At 44.9% G+C, this 15,085-nt stretch overlaps 1 pseudogene; it reads left to right on the top strand.

Moving 5' to 3' along the window:
* Positions 1-6,024: 6,024 nt before the first annotated feature.
* LOC137815657 (uncharacterized) lies at positions 6,025-9,707 on the top strand (annotated as a pseudogene).
* Positions 9,708-15,085: the final 5,378 nt, after the last annotated feature.

Here is a 15,085-nt window from a genome sequence, read left to right as displayed (position 1 = left end):
CATCCCTTAGGAATCCATTTCATAAAACCTTTGGAACAAAATATTTTCTAATTTTACAGAACCTAACAGAGTGGCCTTTCTTCATGCAGTAAAAGCATGTAACAACCGGTTGTTTCGTCTTAACAATCGGTTGTTTTTCTGATTTTCTTGAAAAACTTTTTGAAAACCTATCTTGCTTGTTCTGTGGATTAAAGCCTAAACCAGCCTTTCCAAAAACACAGCTTTGAGATGCCAAGACATTCTCAAAGTTTGATTTCCCCTTTGAAAGCTTGTCCACAGTTTCAACAAGATAGTGAACCTTTTTCTCAAGATTTTCACAATTTGTGCAAATGAGAGTATCACACTTGCAAGAGGCATTTTTGAAATGATTTTCCAATTTTTCAAAATCACTTTTTCCTTTTTCCAGATCCTCTTCAAGTGTTTTAACTTTCTTTTCAAGCCAACTGTTAAGATCTTTCAATCGGTTGTTTGAAAGAACCAATCTATTAGCTTCATCATGTGTTTCTTGAAAAGCTTCAAGTAATTCACTATAATTTTGTTCATTTAAGGAAGCACATGAACTTACCTCACTTGAGATGCAAGATTCATCATCATTTTCAGCTACCAAACATATGTTTGCTTTTTCATCTTCACTTGATGAAGAACTTGACGATGACACCTCATTTTCATCCCAAGCTATGTAGGCTCTTTTTGTCTTGCCTTTCTTCTCCTTGTAACTAGTCTTTTTCTCTTTGCTCTTGTTGGGACAATCTGCCTTTATATGACCTTGCTCACCACAACCAAAACAAGTATAGTTATTTGAATTGAATTCATTGGGTTTCTTGTTTCCATACCTATCATTGTTGTTGTCTTTGTTGCGGTTTCTCTTTAGGAATTTGTTGAATTTTCTTGACAGCAAGCTAAGGTTTTCCTCATCACTAGAATCTTGCTTCCCCTTGTGTTTGGATGCTTTCAAGGCTATGCTCCTTGTGTGCTTATCTTCACTCTCTTGAACATTGAGTCTATTCATCTCTAGCTCATGTTCCCTAAGCTTTCCAAACAAAGAAGCAACACTTAATGATGTTAGATCTTTAGATTCGGAAATAGCAGTTACCTTTGGTTGCCATGCTCTATCAAGACATTTCAAGATCTTGATGTTCAGCTCTTCTTTATCAAAGGTCTTGTTTAGGCTCATAAGGTGATTGATGATGTGCGTAAACCTTTTTTGCACTTCAGCAATTGTTTCTCCTTTAATCATTCTAAACATCTCATACTCTTGGATGAGAGCATGCTTTCTAGCTCTTTTCACCTCATTTGTTCCTTCATGAGTGACTTCCAAAGTGTCCCACATTTCTTTTGATGATTTGCATTGCGAGACCCAGAAAAACTCATCAGAATTTAAAGCAGAGGTTATAATATTTTTGGCAATGCAATCGAATTTGGCCTTTTTGCTTTCTGCATCAGTCCATTGAGACCATGACTTCTCAATGACAGATCCATCCTTTTCAAACTTTGGGATAAAAGGACCATTTTCAATTGCATCCCAAATTCCTTTGTCAAGAGATTCCATAAATATTTTCATTCTTACTTTCCAAAACTGGTAGTTCAAACCACAAAACAAAGGTGGTCTGTTAATTGAAGCACCTTCCCCAAAAGGTAGTCTATCAGCCATTTTAAAATATTTTTAGGATCAACTTGAATAACTTTCAAGAACCAAGCTCTTAATGCCAATTGTTAGAAAAGATGGCTTTAAACTAGAGGGGAGGGGGGTGAATTGTTTAAAGAGGGTTTTCGCAAACTTTTCAAAACTAGAATGAATTTATCTCAGGAACCAATTGATTCAGCAATTCAGTTAGCCAAAACAACAAGCAAAAGCTATAGTACCAGAAAAACAATCGGTTGTTTCGTAGAAACAATCGGTTGTTTATACCAACAAACAACAAATAAACTAAATTTAAAGAGTTAGAGATAGAGAGATTGTACACAATTGTTTATACTGGTTCACTCCAAACCAAAGCTACATCTAGTCTTCTTAGAAACCCTGAGGAAATCCACTAAGCAATCACCACTTGATCACTTACACAACAACCAAGAGAATGACCTTGAACACCTCAAGAAACACACTCTCCTTGGCCAACACTAAGATTGCTGATCTTGAACACCTCAAGAACACACAACCAATCTCAGCAAACACAGAAACGAATTGTTCAACAGAGTACAAGGATTACACTTGTTACAGAAGATAATCTGAAATCAATACAAGCAGAATCCTATTCCAACACTTTGATTAACCACAAACTCTTAGCAATCTCAGCACTTTGAAAAACTCTTTTGAAAAACTTTGTCAAAGATCCTTAATTGTCAAATCTGTTTTTCTGAATTTATTCAAAGATGTAGTTTGTTATCAAATCTTAACAAACTCTTAAATTGCATTAAAAGATTTGTCAAATGATTTAATGATTGGAGCGTAAGCAGTTAAAACATTTAAAGCTCAGTCAACAAGAAACAAGTTTTTCTGTTATGGTCCCAAAACAAACAATCGGTTGTTTCCTCGAATCAATCGGTTGTTTTGGTACTTAACAGTTCAACCATTCAAAACAGTTTTCAATCTTTTTCTCAAAACACCTAAGTATAAACAATCGGTTGTTTCGACAAAACAATCGGTCGTTTTAACTTAGTTTGAAAACATTTTACATTCACAAAGATTGAGAATGCTAATGCTTTAGATTTAATCACAGGGTGGATTACAACATATAAACTATCCCAAAACAAAGCTTAAACCAGCACAACAACATCAAGCATAGCAAAGGCTTCAACATCCTTCAAAGGATTTTGGATTCTTCAAAACATGAACACCACTTGGTTCAACATGTTGAACCAAGTGGTGTTCATGTTGGACGAACTGGTAAAGAACGGTGCCTTAAAGGACTACCTACAGGAGCCACAAGGGGCCCTAACGTCAGCGGCCCCAACAAGAGATCAGGGGCATGAGGTGCCCTTACATGGAGAGATCAGCACCATCGCTGGAGGATTCTCAGGAGGAGGCTGCACCGCCTCCCAACGTAAGAAATACGTAAGGGGAAAATGACAGTAGAAGCACAGAAGTTGGACCAGACGCCCGAGCCCGACCTTGTCTTCACGAAGACTGATTTGCAGGATGTGGTCCCACACGACAACGACCCAGTGGTGATCTCAGTGGTGACAGTGGGCAGAAAGGTGCACCGCGTCCTTGTAGATCAGGGAAGCTCGACCAACGTGATATTCTGGTTGACCTTCAACAAACTGCAATTGTCTCCTGACCAGCTGAGACCTTACGGTGGCTACCTATATGGTTTCACGGGAGACCAAGTAGAGGTGCAGGGACACATAGAGTTGAGGACAACCTTTACTGACGGCACAACGTCCCGCACTGCTAACATCAGGTATCTCGTTGTTAGCGCTCCCTCAACCTATAACATTCTTTTGGGCAGGCCTACTTTGAACAAGATTGAAGCGGTAGCCTCTTTGAGGCACATGAAGATGAAGTTGTGATGGAAACCAAGTAGAGGATGCTCAAGGCCATGAAGCCCAAGCCCAACAAGGGGCCCAAGCCCATCAAGGGGTCCAAGCCCAACAAGGGGCCAAGCCCAACGAATTACTAGGAGCATGGCAAGAGCTTTGGGACAAGAGTATAATAAAATGGCTCTTCTTATTTCTTTTGTAGAATAGGGGTGTGAATGTAATAAAAAGGTGTAAGTAGTAAGGGAGTTTAGGGGGGAGTGTAGATAGGAGCCTAGGGGGTGCCAATCCAGGAAGGAAAGTCACACTTCCTTCATTGTCTAGATTGGCGCCGAATTTCATTTCATTTGTGTGCCATTTGGCTTGCATTTTCAGCACCTCTAGGCTATAAATAAAGGTGCTTAGCTTGTATAATTCAGATTGGAATTTTATAGTAGAGAGACTATACTCAAATTTGGAGAGAAATTGTGAGTTTTGAGTCTTCCTCTTCTTTGCCTTATCTTGTGAGCTATGGTGAGCTTCAAGTGGTGGCACTCCATCACTTATCTTGGTTCAAGGTTCCAAGTGGTGTGAATGGCTTCTTCCAATTCTCAAAATCCAGCAAGCATCTTCTTCTATAAGTGTTCTTCTTCCCTTTTCTTCAATTTTCCATTCGGTAGTTTTGATTCCTAGAGTTTACTTCTTTTTCTACCGTTTATTTTTGTGTTTCCAGCATTGTGTTCTTAATTCTGTTTTGGTTCAGTAGCTAGCTTTTAAATTCTGTCCAGTTTAATTCTTGTTCTTCTTTCCTTTTGTGTTGATTCAATTTGACAATACATGGACTTCCATATGAGTCTTGGTTGGTGCTTAGTTTTGGTGAGTTCTTGAATTTAGAACATTGATCCAATTCTAAAGTAAAGTGCCTTTCAAATCCAGCTCAAGTTGATCCTAAGAATGTCAAGAATCATGTGTTCTTGTAGTTACATTCACATCATGTGGTATCTAGAGTCTAGGCTTGTTGTTGCTTAAATTTTGAGTTGTATTGCACTTTACATTTCAAGAGCTCTTTAATTCAAGTTGTTTAGCATTCTGTTTTAGGATTTATCTTGAGTTTTCTTGCTGTTTTCTTTTGTTACACCATGTGTTTGTGAAAAGGATTCTAGCACTCATTGTTCATATGAGTATGGCTGCTCTTTTGGAATGGCATTCTCCTTCCTAGAGCTGACCTTAAGCTTCCTTTCACTTGTGGTTATATCTTGTTATATGTCTTTTAATTTTGTAATCATGTCAAGTTTTGTCTTAGTCATGTTATTCCATAATTGTCATTACTTCTAGTAGTACTTTTATTGCTTTAATTGTTTCTTGCTTTGGTTTACTTTCTGTTTTTTGAGTTTATTGCTTGATCCTTTGTGCATTTTCATTTTTAGATTTGAGTTCATGCTTGTATTTTCATTCTATACAAGTTCCTTTACACAATTTCCATTATGTCTTTGCTAGTTCATCATACTGTTTTTCATTCCTAAATAGGCTCCTCTGTTTTCTTACAAACGTGCTACAGTTTTCAATTTACTGCAATTAATTGGCTCATAGGAAATTTGTGAAAATTTGGATTTACATACTTCAAAGTGTTACAAAAGCATAGAAAAAAGAATTACTCAAAAATTCCAAGTACACAAAAAAATGATAAATAAAATACGAAAAGTATACAATACTGCCGAAAAGAATACGGTAATTGGGCAGCAATTTTGAAAAATTTATTTCTCTCAATTGGCTTACTGTTTTTACCTCATTCCAGTGCCATTTTTGAGTTAAGACATTGAAGTTTCTGTGGTTAATTTTTCACATTCCAGTTTGCTTTCAGTCGGTACAGTTAAATCTGTAAACATAGCACAGTTTGCTTTAAAAAAAAATTCCAGTAGCTGTTTTCTGTTTTCTTTAATCTACTCTAGCACTTTTCTTTAGGACTCTTTTTGTGTACCTTCTTTATTCATTGAGTTCCTTATTTTTCTTGATTGTCTTTCATTCATATTCTTTCTAGCTTCTGTACTGGGATGACCGACCGGTCCAAGGACCCGGTCAACCCACATGTCAAGACCATACTTTAAGGTACGAGGTCGACCATGTGTCACACGTGGCCGACCGACACCGAGTGCTCAAGTCAAAGGTTGACCCAATTAACGAAGGTTAACCCATGGTTAGGAAACGACCTAATCCAACCCTAATTGCTAAACAACCCCCTAATCCGGCCCAACAGCGAGGGCCCATCAAGGTAATATAAATATCACGCATTCCAAGGAATAAGGTACGTCATTATCTACAGTATTCCAGCCAGCCGAATACGATACCCCACTGACTTGAGCGTTGGAGTGCCATCTGCAGGTACCCCACCCGCCTGAGGAGTCATCCAGCAAGGAGAGCCGAAGGAGGAAGTGAGATACGACCGAGCGAGCGACACTCGAAGACAATAGTTCTCCCAGTCCCCAACCTAGTTCGAGAACAATTGGCGCCCACCGTGGGGCCGAGGAGAGCCAGCAACAACCACAGCAGTAGATGGTATCAACCCGCAGCATGGCAAGCATGACCGAAGCAGACCAAACAACAATGATGATGGCCCTTCAGAAGGAGCTAGCAGAGATGAAGAAGGCACATGAGGAGACGGCTAAGAAGAATGAAGAGGAGATCAAAAACCTCCAAGAAGAAAACAAGCGGATGAAAAGATTGGTCGAGGGGGTGCCATCCCTCGCTGTGACTAATCAGGCCGGCAGGTCCCACTATACCGGGGCCGGCATCCAGGCCGAGAAAGACACCAAGAATGATTTCACCCTGGAGATGGATGGGGAATCCCACCCCAGCAAGACCATCAACACCACCGCTCCAGCGGGCCCGGACCGACGCCATCCCTTCACTGACTGTGTCATGGAAACCCCCTTGCCAGACAAATGGAAAGGCTTTAACAGGGACCGTTATGATGGGACGACCGACCCAGATGAGCATGTGGACGCGTACACGACCCATATGAGCCTGTACACCACGGACGACGCAGTATTCTGCCGAGTCTTTCCAACCTCACTGAAGGGCAGCGCTCTGAGCTGGTTCACCAAACTCCCAGCACACTCAATAGACTGCTTCGAAACACTGGTAGCTAAGTTCGACATCCAGTTCGCAACCAGCCGCCCCCACCATCTAACATCCATAGCCCTGGTCGGCATTCGTCAAGAGAGGGGAGAGTCCCTCCGAACGTTCATCGATCGGTTCAGCAAGACCGCTATGAGCATTCGCAACCTCAGCCCTGAGGTGGCGATGCACCACATGCTGACCGCCCTCAGACCCGGCCCGTTCGCTGACAGCCTGTGCATGCAGCCTGCTACCAATCTAGATGACCTTAGACGCCGAGCGGCCAAGTTCATGCAGCTGGAGGAACTTCGTGAATTCAGAAACAACGCCCGAGCCGAGGCAAGCGGGGAAAAGAAAGAAGATAGAGAGCAGCCAGGAAGGTCCCGAACCGGTTGGGACCAGAAAAGGGACAATCGCGGACCCCGTTTCTCCCGCTACACACCTTTGAACGCGGAGAGGACCAAAATTTTACAAGAGGCCCTGAGCGCCGAGTTAATACCACCGCCCCGAAGGGCCTTGAGCCCAGAAAACGCCGACCGCAACAAACGATGCCGGTACCATAAGAATACCTGCCATTCAACCGAGGAGTGCCAAGCCCTGAAGGACAAAATTGAAGAACTTATCCAAGCCGGGCACCTCAGGCGCTCCGTGCGCGGAACCCGAGAAACGCGTCGCTCCCCATGCAAGGAGCAAACGGTCAGGAGACGAGACCGAACCCCCCAGGCCCACGAGATGGCGAGAGGCGGGGAGACCGACGGGGACGAAGAGACGACCCCCCACAAACTGACACCCGCAGAGGCCGAGAAGTGATTAATACCATAGCCGGAGGGTTCGGTGGCGGAGGCAGTACCAACAGCGCACGCAAGAAGCACCTCCGCGCCGTCCACCAAGTAAATCTTGTCTCCGTTCGACCAAGGATGCCACCAATCACGTTCACAGATGAAGATTTCAAGGGGATAGACCCAACCCAGGACGACCCCATGGTGATATCGGTCGACATCGATAACTTCACGATCAAAAAGACCCTCGTGGACCAGGGGAGCTGGGTCGACATATTGTACTGGAAGACCTTCAAAGCCATGAGAATACCGGAGGAGGAAATGATGCCCTACAACGACCACGTGGTCGGCTTCTCAGGGGAGCGCGTAGGGACGAGAGGGTACATAGAGCTGTACACGACGTTCGGCCTGGAAGGGGCCAGCAAAACCCTCAAGATCAGATACCTGGTCATAAACGCCAACACGTCTTACAACATCCTCCTCGGCAGGTCGTCCCTCAACAAACTTGGAGCGATTGTCTCCACACCCCATCTGGCAATGAAGTTCCCTTCCCTCTCGGGCGACATCCTGACCATACATGTAGATCAAAAGGTCGCCCGAGAATGTTACGCCGAAAGCCTGCGGGTCGAGCCCACACAACAGGGGCCCAGCGGCAGCCGCTCGCCCAGGCGAAAGATAGCCGGTCGTGGAAGAAGCCCCCGCCGACACTCACCCCAACCCAAGAAGGGCATCACCATGGCAGACCTGGATCCCAGAGAAGTTGAGCCGAGACTTGAAGCCAAGGATGAGCTGCGACAAGCCGAACTCGACGGGGAGGATCGGTATATAAGCATAGGCACGGCAATGGCCGCCGCCGATGCGGACTTCGTTCACCAAACCCTCAAAAGAAACGTAGACCTTTTTGCGTGGACGACGGCCGATGTACCAGGCGTCCACCCGGACATCATCACCCATCGCCTCTCGGTATATAAAGAAGCCCGACCGGTCGCACAAAAGAAAAGGAATCATGGAGAGGACAAGCGGCTGGCCGCCAGAAGTGAGGCCGAGAAGCTCTTGAAAGCCGGCTTCATAGTCGAGGCGCGATACTCTACTTGGCTAGCCAACGTCGTGATGGTTAAAAAGCCGAGCGGCAAATGGCGAATGTGCGTAGACTACAAGGACCTCAACAAGGCGTGCCCCAAGGACTCATATCCCCTTCCCAACATCGACCGGCTCGTAGACGGAGCGGCCGGCCACAAGATATTGAGCTTCCTGGACGCCTACTCCGGCTACAACCAGATCAGCATGCACCATAGCGATAGAGGTAAAACGGCCTTCACGACGGACGGTGCGAACTACTTCTACAAGGTGATGCCGTTCGGCCTAAAAAACGTCGGGGCTACCTACCAGAGGCTCATGGACAAAATTTTCAAAGGGATGATTGGCCGAAGCGTAGAGGTCTACGTGGACGACATCGTGGTGAAGTCCGACTCGTGCAGCCAACACATCAAAGATCTACAAGAAGTCTTCGACGCTTTAAGAAAGGTCAACATGCGCCTTAACCCCGAGAAGTGCGCGTTCGGCGTCGAAGGCGGCAAGTTCCTCGGCTTTATGGTGACCCACAGAGGAATCGAAGCAAACCCCGACAAGTGCAAGGCCATAACGGAGATGAGGAGCCCGAAAAACTTGAAAGAAATTCAACAGCTGCTTGGCCGACTGACAGCGCTTTCCAGATTCGTACCCCGCCTCGCCGAACGGATCAGGCCGATAGCCGCAATGCTCCGCAAAACTTCGAAATTTAGCTGGAACGAGGAGTGCGAGCAAATCTTCGGCCACCTCAAAGAATTCCTGTCCTCACCGACCGTCATCCAAAAGCCCCGCCTAGACCTACCCATAGTAGTCTACTTGGCAGTATCGGAGGAGGCAGTCAGTGCCGCCCTTGTCCAAGAGGTAGACCGCGAAGAACACCCAGTATACTTTGTCAGCCGGACGCTCCATGCAGCCGAGACCAGGTACCAAATGATAGAGAAGGTGGCATTGGCCCTAGTGCTGACGGCAAGGAGAATGCGCCCATACTTCCAGAACCACGAAATCAGGGTAAAGACCAACTATCCCATATATAAAATTTTGTCTAAACCCGATCTTGCAGGACGAATGATAGGGTGGTCGGTCGAGCTTTCAGAGTTCGACATCAAGTACGAACCGAGGGGCGCCATCAAATCCCAATGCCTAGCGGATTTTGCAGTCGAGCTCCCCAAGAACACAGAAGTCTCAACCAAATGGGTCCTCTACGTGGACGGCTCTTCAAACAAAACGGCCTGCGGAGCCGGGGTCGTCCTTGAAGGGCCTGGGGATTTACTGATTGAGCAAGCCCTCTAGTTCTCCTTCAAGGCAACGAACAACCAGGCGGAATACGAAGCCATACTGGCCGGCCTCAACTTGGCGAACGACCTGGGCGCGCGAGAGGTCGCATGCAAGAGCGACTCCCAGCTGGTCGTCGGCCAAATCAAAGGAGAATTCGAAGTCAAGGAGCCCCTCCTCCAACGATATTAGCACACCGTGCGTAACGTCATGGCCAAGTTCGACGCGGTGGCGGTCCAGCACATACCACGAGAGGAAAACGAGCGCGCCGATGCACTCTCTCGCCTGGCATCAACGAAAAAACAAAGCCACCATCGATCGGTCGTCCAGGTGCGACTAGCACAACCGAGTGTGGGTGACGCCGAGTGCATGACAGTCACCGAGACCCACACATGGATGACCCCAATCACTCAGTACTTGGAGCATGGGACATGCCAACCGGGGGAAGAGAAGAATATCAGACGGCAGTGCGCCCGGTACACCATGATCGGTCAGGATCTATACCGAAGGGGGTACTCTACGCCGCTCCTAAAGTGCCTCACCAAGGAGCAATCCCAATATGTGCTGCAAGAGATCCACGAAGGGGCATGCGGGAGCCACTCCGGAGCCCGAACGATGGCAGCCAAAATAATCCGCGCAGGGTACTATTGGCCGACCGTCCACGGAGATAGTGCCGACTACGTCAAGAAATGCCAAAAATGCCAAGAGTTTGGCCCTCTCCACCACCGAAAACCAGAAGAACTGCACAGCATGACGTCACCTTGGTCGTTCGCTATGTGGGGAATGGACATCATCGGCCCATTCTCACCAGGCAAAGGCCAGACGAAGCATCTGCTGGTCGCGGTGGATTACTTCACCAAGTGGATCGAAGCCGAGCTGCTAGCCACAATCACCGCCCGAAACGTCCAAAACTTCGTATGGAAAAACATAGTATGCCGGTTCGGCATACCACACTCAATAGTCTCCGACAACGGCCGGCAGTTCATCGATCAGGGCCTCATAACTTTCTATGACGACCTCGGCATCAAATCCCTTACAAGCTCAGTCGAGCATCCACAAACGAATGGACAAGCTGAAGCGGCCAACAAGGTTCTGTTGAACGAGCTAAGGAAGAGGCTCGGCACGGCCAAGGGAAGATGGACGGAGGAACTGCCCGAGGTCTTATGGGCATACCGCTGCACCCCACAATCCACCACACAAGAAACCCCTTACAGCCTCACGTACGGCACCGAGGCCATGATACCAGTAGAAGTCGGGGAGCCATCCATCCGACGCCAACTCTTCGACTTATCCCTCAACAAGGAAAGTCTGGCGGTCGGCCTCGACCTCTTGAACGAGCTTCGAGATAAGAGCAAGATACGAGAAGCGGCGTGCAAACTCCGAGCGGCAAGGAGATACAACTCGAAGGTCCAGCCCAGAAGCTTTCAACAAGGCGACCTCGTCTGGAGAATGCGCAGCAACGCTAGGAAGTCGGACGGCAAGTTCTCATCAAATTGGGAGGGACCATTCCGAATCCGAGAAGTGGGAGAAGGGGGAGCTTACCACTTAGAGCACCTATCGGGAAAAATTGTACCTAGGACGTGGAATGCCACGCACCTAAAATTTTATTTCAGCTAAACATGAATAAAATATACGCACTCTTTCCTCGCCCGGCCTGTCCATCGGTCGGAGAGGTTTTAACGAGGCGTTTCACATATAAGTGTATACAACGAACGACAATAACGGTTCGGCCAAGGTGTACCACCTCTCGAGCTGTACCACCTCTCGAGCCTGGGAGGCAACTGTACTGGGATGACCGACCGGTCCAAGGACTCGGTCAACCCACATGTCAAGACCATACTTTAAGGTACAAGGTTTTCCATGTGTCACACGTGGCCGACCGACACCGAGTGCTCAAGTCAAAGGTTGACCCAATTAACGAAGGTTAACCCATGGTTAGGAAACGGCCTAATCCAACCCTAATTGCTAAACAACCCCCTAATCCGGCCCAACAGCGAGGGCCCATCAAGGTAATATAAATATCACGCATTCCAAGGAATAAGGTACGTCATTATCTACAGTATTCCAGCCAGCCGAATACGATACCCCACTGACTTGAGCGTTGGAGTGCCATCTGCAGGTACCCCACCCGCCTGAGGAGTCATCCAGCAAGGAGAGCCGAAGGAGGAAGTGAGATACGACCGACCGAGCGACACTCGAAGACAATAGTTCTCCCAGTCCCCAACCTAGTTCGAGAACAGCTTCTTTAGAATTTTTGGACTATGCCATGCAATGGTGGCATCAATACCTCATGGACATTGACCTACACAAGAGGCCGCCCGTGGTCTCTTGGAACGATTTGAAAGCATGTTTACGCGCTAGATTCGTACCACCACACTTTAGGAAAGACCTTATGTTGAAACTCCAACGGTTTCATCAAGGCACGCTAAGTGTGGATGATTATTTTAAACAACTAGACACGCTTTTAATTCGAGTTAATATGGATGAGAGTGAGGAGGCTAAGATAGCTAGGTTTGTGAGTGGACTTCGAAGGGATATTCAAGACGTGGTAGAGTTACAAGAATATTCTTCTTTGGAAAATGTGGTGCACCTTGCTAGCAAAATTGAAAATCAACTTGCAAGGAAAAATGCTTTAAAAAATTCTTCTAAAGATAACTACTACCACTCTTCTTGGAAAAATAAAAACTCTTTTTCAAACATCCCTTCTAAGGACTCTACTTTCAAACCTAGAGAGTCTAAGCCTTCCACTTCCAATGCTAGGCCTAAATCACCACAAAAATCGTCTAGTAAGAAGTGTTTTAAATGTTTAAGCTATGGACATATTGCTTCTAATTGCCCAAATAAACGAACTATGTATATGCATGATGGGGTAGATAGTAGTGAGCATGGGTCCGAATCTTCTAGACATTCCTCAACTTCTAGATCCCCAAGTGAGAGTGAAAGTGAAAGCCCACATGAGGGTGACCTATTAGTAATAAGACGCATGCTTGGACAAGTGTTAAAACCTTTTGATGAAACTCAAAGAGAAAATATTTTTCATTCAAGGTGTCTTATTAATGATAGAGTTTGCTCTTTGATTGTGGATGGGGGGAGTTGTGCAAATGTGGCAAGCACAAGAGTGGTAGACAAACTTGGATTGCCTACCATCTCTCATGCCAAGCCCTACAAGTTACAATGGTTGAGTGAGGTGGGTGAGATAGTGGTGAACAAACAAGTCCTCATTACATTTTCCATTGGCAAATATAAAGATGAGGTCTTGTGTGATGTTGTTCCAATGGAAGCTACTCATATCCTTTTAGGTAGGCCATGGCAATTTGATAGAAAATTTTTTCATGATGGCTTTACCAACAAAATTTCTTTTAACTTCCATGGACACAAAGTCATTCTCAAGTCTCTCTCTCCAAAGGAGCTACATGAGGACCAAGTCAAAATGAGAGAAAAGAGAGAGAAAGAAAAAGAAATTAAAAATTCCAAGAGAAGCCTTCTCATATCTTCCCAACAAGTTCAAAAGGTAATAGTTACTCACAAGCCTATTTTTTTAGCTATTCCTAGACCTATTGAATATGAGTCGGCTAAGGATAGTCCCACATGTTTGGACCATTTGGTAAAGGAATATGAAGATGTGTTTCAAGATCCTCGTAAAGGCTTACCACCTCTAAGAGGGATTGAACACCAAATAGACTTCATGCCCGGGGTTTCTTTACCAAATCGCCCTGCATATAGGACCAATCCCCAAGAGACCAAAGAAATTCAAAGACAAGTTGAGGATTTATTAGCTAAGGGGTGGATAAAAGATAGCATGAGCCCATGTGCTATGCCTGTCATACTTGTCCCTAAAAAGGATGGGACATGGAGGATGTGTACGGATTGTCGCGCTATAAATAACATCACCATCAAATATAGGCATCCCATTCCTAGGTTAGATGACTTGTTGGATGAATTACATGGGTCTAAAATATTTTCCAAAATTGATCTTAAGAGTGGTTACAATCAAATTCGAATTAAACATGGTGATGAATGGAAAACCGCTTTTAAGACCAAATTTGGTTTATATGAGTGGTTGGTCATGCCTTTTGGCTTGACTAATGCTCCTAGTACCTTCATGCGACTCATGCATCATGTTTTAAGAGCATTCATTGGCAAGTTTGTTGTGGTTTACTTTGATGATATTCTTATATATAGCTTGTCCTTAGAAGATCATGAGTCACATGTTAGACAAGTTCTAGAAACCCTTAGGAAGGAGAAATTGTATGCTAACCATGCTAAATGTTTCTTTGCATTAGATCATATAGACTTCCTAGGGTTTGTGGTTAGTCATAAAGGGGTGCATGTAGATCAAACAAAAGTTACAGCAATTCAACATTGGCCTACACCCACCAATGTCAATGAAGTACGAAGCTTTCATGGACTTGCTAGTTTTTATAGGCGGTTTGTGAAGACTTTAGTACAATTGCCGCACCTTAAAATGCCATAGTAAAGAAGGATGTGGTTTTTAAGTGGGGACAAGAGCAAGAAAACGCTTTTCAAACTTTGAAGGATAAATTAACTAAAGCCCCCATTCTAGCCCTTCCTAACTTTGCTAAGACATTTGAAATAGAGTGTGATGCCTCTAATATAGGCATTGGGGCCGTCCTCCTTCAAGAAGGACACCCCATCGCTTATTTTAGTGAGAAACTCAAAGGGAGTCATCTCAATTACTCCACTTATGATAAAGAACTTTATGCTCTTGTTAGAGCTTTGCAAAATTGGCAACATTATCTTTTTCCAAAGGAATTTGTGATTCATAGTGATCATGAGTCCCTTAAATATTTGAAAAGCCAAAGCAAGCTTAATAAGAGACATGCTAAGTGGGTGGAGTTTATTGAGCAATTTCCTTATGTGATCAAACATAAACAAGGTAAAATTAATGTAGTGGCCGATGCTCTTTCACGAAGATATACCTTGTTAAATGTTTTAAATGTTCAATATTTAGGTTTTGATCACATAAAGGAACTTTATCATGATGACTTAGATTTCTCTCTAATCTATCAAGAGTGTTCCAAGGGAGGTCACAAAGACTTTTTCTTACATAATGGTTTTCTTTTCAAAGGAAAAAGACTTTGTGTTCCCCAAGGATCCATTAGACAATCTCTTGTTAGAGAGGCTCATGAGGGTGGGCTTATGGGACATTTTGGGGTAGCTAAGACCTTAGAAACATTGCATGAACATTTCTTTTGGCCTCACATGCGCAAATCCGTACATACCTTCTGTGATAGATGTATAGCATGTAGGAAGGCTAAATCTAAGGTCCAACCCCATGGTTTATATACCCCTCTTCCTATCCATACAATGCCTTGGGTTGATATTTCTATGGATTTTATCTTAGGACTACCCAAGACATCGAAGGGTAAGGATTC

The sequence above is a fragment of the Phaseolus vulgaris genome, chromosome 1 (assembly GCF_051622355.1).
Source record: "Phaseolus vulgaris cultivar YP4 chromosome 1, ASM5162235v1, whole genome shotgun sequence".
NCBI lineage: Eukaryota > Viridiplantae > Streptophyta > Magnoliopsida > Fabales > Fabaceae > Phaseolus > Phaseolus vulgaris.
Note: the sequence above shows the minus strand (reverse complement) of the source record. Positions and strands in the feature narration are given on the sequence as shown.